We start from the raw sequence: 6,954 nt of genomic DNA on the forward strand, positions 1-6,954 counted from the left end.
ATTATGAGATGCATTATTTGAATGCTTGGTCAAAGAGATGTGTCTTTAATCTAGATTTAAACAGAGAGAGTGTGTCTGAACCACAGACCTTATCTGGAAGGCTATTCCAGAGTTTGGGAGCCAAATGTGAAAAAGCTCTACCTCCTTTAGTGGACTTTGCTAACCTAGGTAATACCTGTTTGTTGTTGGCGGCTGTACTGCGTTTGAGCTCCGTCACTATATTCTTTTCATTGACTAATTTTAACTCAAAAATCAATTTTATACATCATCGTTTCCGTTTATATAACGTGTGAATATATCCTCTATTGTATTCTACAACAAAAACGAGCGCCTCGCTATCACTAGTTTTATTTTGATCTCCCGGGTCCGCTATTAGCTTTTAGCCCGTTAGCATCAGCGGCGTGGTTGCAGCTAACTGCGCTTACATTGCTAATACTCTATTCACACACATTACCACTGCTGTACTCACTGTTACTTGCTTTAATGGCGGATGAATGTCTCCACTCTCTGCAGCTCGAGCTCGAGGCCGTGGGAAAGCAGATTCGCGACCTGGAGGTGAGGCAGGCCCAGCTGAGAGAGCGGAGAGCCGCGCTGGAATCATCCCGAGCTGACGCTCACAAGTCCGGGGTAAGTATACAGCGATCTGCTAACACTCCCACCACGTCTACTCCGTGTGTTTCTCTGCACAGGCCCGGTGCACCCAGGACGCGATCTTCCCAGATGTCCTTCACTGCGACGCCGGGACACCACGGACCCTGGGTGCATCCACAGCGGAGGACGCGAGCCGGGTCCCGGGCGACGACTTCTCCCCCTCCTGCCTTCGACATCTCCATCCGGAACCGCTTCGCTCCCCTCCGCGAGACAGGACGCGACGCTGTGATCATCGGAGACTCCATCGTCCGACACGTAAGTGCTACGTTAGCCGAAGGTAAAGTGCACACTCATTGTTTGCCTGGTGCTCGTGTTCTCGATGTTTCTGCGCAGATACCCGCGATCCTGAAGGTCGACGAGAGCCCCAGAGCGGTCGTGCTTCACGCCGGGGTTAACGACACCACGCTGCGGCAGACGGAGACGCTGAAGAGGGACTTCAGCAGCCTGATCGAGACGGTTCGCAGCACGACGCCCGCGGCAACGATCGTCGTGTCTGGACCACTGCCCACGTATCAACGAGGACACGAAAGGTTCAGTAGACTTTTTGCTTTAAATGAACGGTTGTTGTCATGGTGTAAAGAACAGAAACTGCTATTTGTTAATAACTGGAATCTTTTCTGGGAGCGTCCTAGGCTGTTTCGCGCTGATGGATTACACCCCAGCAGAATCGGAGCGGAGCTGCTCTCTGACAACATCTCCAGGACACTTCGCTCCATGTGACTAGTAAGACAATTCTCTAATAACTATTATGATGACTTTTGTTCCACCCGCTTAAATGATAAAAGTACTTGCGCTGTAAAAACTATTAAGACTGTGTCTGTTCCCCGAATAGTGAGGTCAAAATATAATGTAGGATCTAGAAAAAATCTTATCGTAATTAAACCAGAAAAATGTAAAGTAAATGAACAAAAACAATTTTTAAAGTTTGGGCTCATAAATATTAGATCACTCACACCCAAAGCAGTTATTGTAAATGAAATGATCACAGAAAATAGTTTTGATGTACTCTGCTTGACTGAAACCTGGCTAAAACCAAATGATTATTTTGGTCTAAATGAGTCTACTCCACCAAACTACTGTTATAAGCATGAGCCCCGTCAGACTGGTCGTGGCGGAGGTGTTGCAACAATATATAGTGATGTTCTCAATGTTACCCAGAAAACAGGATACAGGTTTAACTCTTTTGAAATACTTCTGCTAAATGTTACACTGTCAGACATGCAAAAGAAATCTAATGTATCTCTTGCTCTGGCTACTGTGTATAGACCACCAGGGCCGTATACAGAATTCCTAAAAGAATTTGCAGATTTCCTCTCAGACCTTCTAGTTACAGTTGATAAGGCGCTAATCATGGGAGATTTTAATATTCACGTTGATAATGCAAATGATACATTAGGACTTGCGTTTACTGACCTAATAAACTCCTTTGGAGTCAAGCAAAATGTCACCGGGCCCACTCATCGTTTTAATCATACACTAGATCTAATTATATCGCATGGAATCGATCTTACTGCTATAGATATTGTACCCCAAAGTGATAATATTACAGACCATTTCCTTGTATCGTGCATGCTGCGTATAACTGATATTAACTATATGTCTCAGCGTTACCGTCTGGGCAGAACTATTGTTCCAGCCACCAAAGACAGATTCGCAAATAACCTGCCTGATCTATCTCAACTGCTATTTGTACCCAAAAATACACATGAATTAGACGAAATTACTGACAACATGGGCACTATTTTCTCTAATACATTAGAAGCTGTTGCCCCCATCAAATTGAAAAAGGTTAGAGAAAAACGTACTGTGCCATGGTATAACAGTAATACTCACTCTCTCAAGAAAGTAACTCGTAGTCTTGAACGCAAATGGAGAAAAACTAACTTGGAAGTTTTTAAAATTGCATGGAAAAACAGTATGTCCAGCTATAGACAGGCTCTAAAAACTGCTAGGGCAGAGCATATCCACAAACTCATTGAAAATAACCAAAACGTTTATATAACCAAAACAAGGTTTTTATTTAGCACAGTGGCTAAATTAACAAATTACCAGACGCCACCTGATTCAAATATTCCACCAACGTTAAATAGTAATGACTTTATGAATTTCTTCACTGATAAAATAGATAGAAATTAGACATTAGAAATACAATAGCGAATGTAGATTCTACAGCGTCTAACACTTCAGTTTCATCCATCGCACCCAAAGATAAACTGCAGTGCTTTACAAATATAGGACAAGAAGAGCTAAATAAACTTATCACTGTATCTAAACCAACAACATGTTTATTAGATCCTGTACCCACTAAATTACTAAAAGAGCTGTTACCTGTAGCCGAAGAACCGCTTCTCAATATCATTAACTCGTCGTTATCTTTAGGTCACGTCCCAAAACCATTCAAGCTGGCGGTTATCAAGCCTCTTATTAAGAAACCAAAACTAGATCCTAGTGTACTGGCAAATTATAGGCCTATTTCAAATCTTCCATTTATGTCTAAAATTTTAGAAAAAGTTGTGTCTGCTCAATTGAGCACCTTCCTGCATAAAAATGATCTGTATGAAGAATTTCAGTCAGGTTTTAGGCCCCACCATAGCACAGAAACTGCACTTGTTAAAATTACAAATGACCTGCTTCTTGCGTCAGATCAAGGCTGCATCTCATTTCTAGTCTTACTTGATTTTAGTGCTGCGTTCGACACCATAGATCATGACATACTCATAGATCGATTACAAAACTATACAGGTATTCAAGGGCAGGCTCTAAGATGGTTTAGATCCTACCTGTCCGATCGCTACCATTTTGTTTACTTAAATGGGGTGTCATCTCATTTATCATCAGTAAAATATGGAGTGCCACAAGGATCCGTCCTAGGTCCCCTTCTATTTTCAATATACATGTTGCCCCTTGGTAATATTATTAGAAAATACGGAATTAGCTTCCACTGTTATGCTGATGATACTCAGCTATATATCTCAACGAGACCAGATGAAACTTCCCAATTATCTAAGCTAACAGAGTGTGTTAAAAATGTAAAAGATTGGATGACAAATAATTTTCTCCAATTAAATTCGGATAAGACAGAGATATTAATAATTGGACCAAAAAACACCACACAGAATCTTGTAGATTACAATCTGCAACTAGACGGATGTACTGTTACTTCCTCTACAGTCAGAAATCTGGGTGTTATATTGGACAGCAATTTGTCTTTTGAAAATCATATTTCCAATTGTTACAAAAACTGCATTCTTCCATCTTAGAAACATTGCCAAGCTACGAAACATGTTATCTGTTTCTGATGCAGAAAAGCTAGTTCATGCTTTCATGACCTCTAGACTGGACTATTGTAATGCACTTCTAGGTGGTTGTCCTGCTTCGTCAATAAACAAGCTACAGGTAGTCCAAAATGCAGCAGCTAGAGTCCTTACCAGGTCAAGAAAATATGATCATATTATCCCAATTTTACAGTCTCTGCACTGGCTACCTATTAAGTTCCGTATCAGTTACAAATTATCATTACTTACCTATAAGGCCCTAAATGGTTTAGCTCCTGCGTACCTAACTAGCCTTCTACCACGCTACAACCCATCACGCACCCTAAGGTCACAAAACCCTGGACTTTTGGTAGTTCCTAGGATAGCAAAGTCCATTAAAGGAGGTAGAGCTTTTTCACATTTGGCTCCCAAACTCTGGAATAGCCTTCCTGATAATGTTCGGGGTTCAGACACACTCTCTGTTTAAATCTAAATTAAAAACGCATCTCTTTCGCCAAGCATTCGAATAATGTATCTCTTAAATTGTGAGTGTAGTTGCATCTGCATTTTTATTCTTTAGCTTAGGTTAAACTAATTTTACTTTGTTGGATCAGCAGCTATGCTAATGATGTCTCTATTTTGTTTCTATGTTTTGCCACGGGATTTACATCCCGTGGTAACTAGGATTTACACAAGCTCCAGTCTGGATCCAAAACACCTGAGAAGAGATGATGCTGACCCTCAGAGGACCCCAGATGATCCTAACCTTGAATCAACAAACAGAACTAACAATTATTGCTACATGTGTGACTGCATCATATAATTACTATTAATTAATAATATTGATAGTTCATCATCTAGCTGACTACGTCTTGTATTATTATTATTATTTTTATTTTTCTAAAATCCTGTCAAACGTGCACAAACTACTAGCTACTACTAAATATTGTAGAAACATAATTTTCTGTAAAGTTGCTTTGTAACGATTTGTATTGTAAAAAGCGCTATACAAATAAACTTGAATTGAATTGAATTGAATACCAAAGTCCAGAGTTTTGCGACCTTAGGCAGTGTGATGGATTGTAGTGTGGTAGAAGACTAGTTAGGTATGCAGGAGTTAAACCATTAAGGGCCTTGCAAGTTAGTAATAATATTTTGTAACTGATATGGAACTTAATAGGTAGCCAGTGCAGAGACTGTAAAATTTATGTAATATAATCATAATATGTCATCTGCTGGTGTTGGTCCATTGAGTTTTTTGAAAACTACTGTCACTGCACCTGTTTACCAAGAAATTTTGGAGCACTTCATGCTTCCTTCTGCTGACCAGCTTTTTGAAGATGCTGAATTTATTTTCCAGCAGGATTTGGCACCTGCCCACACTGCCAAAAGCACCAAAAGTTGGTTAAATGACCATGGTGTTGGTGTGCTTGACGAGCCAGCAAACTCACCAGACCTGAACCCCATAGAGAATCTATGTCAAATGATGTGATGAGTGATGAGTGAAATGGTGGGTTTTTGATAAATGTGAGCCAATATCATCACAATTAAAACAACCAAAGACTTAAACTACGTCAGTCTATGTGCATTGAATTTACTTAATACACGAATTTCAGAATTTTAGTTGAATTACTGAAAAAATTTACTTTTCCGTAACATTCTAATTTATTGAGATGCACTGCTATATATATATATATAGTATATATATATATATATAGTGTGTCTTTTTCTATCTCTGTATATCTGTAGATGTTTGTCCTGTTGATGTTTTGTGCCTACAGTGCAGCCACAGCATCTGGTAAAAGTTCTGATCATGTCAAAACCGTGTTTTCGCTCTGGGGACTAGCAGATAGACTGGGGTATGGTCAAGGACACTGGAGGATGGAATCTGTCCAGGAACATCCTTACTCACTCATGTGCAGGGAAGTTTGAAAATCACTTGGTTGAAGACTTTTGCTTTTGGATGATCATTTTTTTTTTCATTTACTTGATCTCTTTCCTTAACGTGTTTACTAAGGCACTCTTCACACCCTCATGTATTATTTCAGTCAAAAACTCCTGCACTTGCAAATTCTTTCACTCACTGACCTGTGTAATTATATCTATATGAGCTAATGTCTTGCCTCACTAATTCACGGACATATGGCCATCTTTTGCATTGTCTGTTTAATTCTCCCACTCATTCCTGCCAAATGTGTGGAAGTGCCTCTTGCACACTCACTGGTTTAGTACTGAGCAGGGCTTTTTGCTCACATGACCATGTCAATCCATTAGCCTGTCTTTTTTTCACATTTCTGTACACATACCATACAATGTGACATGGAAATTGAATATTTAACAAATCATGAGCAAGCATGTCCACTTGATCTCAATCTTTCAACTCTTCTCCTCCCATGTACACTCCCTTTTCATCCAACAATACAATACTTCACTGCATTGTCCTTACCCCCATTTGTCTATAAACATTTTTTTTCATACCCTTAAATACACTGGCCAAGACATTTGCTTCAGCACAAATTTTAAATATATGGGGCACATTACAGATTAGCACTAAAAGTCCTCATCAACACTCCAGGGCTTGAAAGGAAAGTACATGTGTGTGTGTGAGAGGGAGAGATGTGGAGAGAGGGAGAGAATGGGAAAAAAAGAGGTTGCAAGTGCATGTGTGTGAGAGAAAGGGAGGATGAAGGAAAAAGAGTGCAAATGTTGATAAATTTTGGGTGGAGAGCAGAGCGTGGTTGGGCCTAATGAACAGAAATCTAATAGCGGCGAATGGTTTTCCATCAGTCATGGCTCAGCATGTAATTAAATGGCACAAACATACACACAGTGATAAACATGGATGAGCATGAAGAACTCTCTCTCTCTCTCTCTCTCACTCTCTAAAACACACACACACTTACAATATTATTTTTTGATTACTAAATAATAAAAATAAATAAAAATATTATGCATAAGAAGCTTGCATAAAGAAAGCTGAGGTGAATGTTATTGTCCATTTAATTGTGGACACATTTTCATGTCAACACATTTTATGTTAACATGTTCT

This window comes from Carassius carassius, chromosome 2 (genome assembly GCF_963082965.1).
Source record: "Carassius carassius chromosome 2, fCarCar2.1, whole genome shotgun sequence".
In the NCBI taxonomy this organism is placed as follows: domain Eukaryota; kingdom Metazoa; phylum Chordata; class Actinopteri; order Cypriniformes; family Cyprinidae; genus Carassius; species Carassius carassius.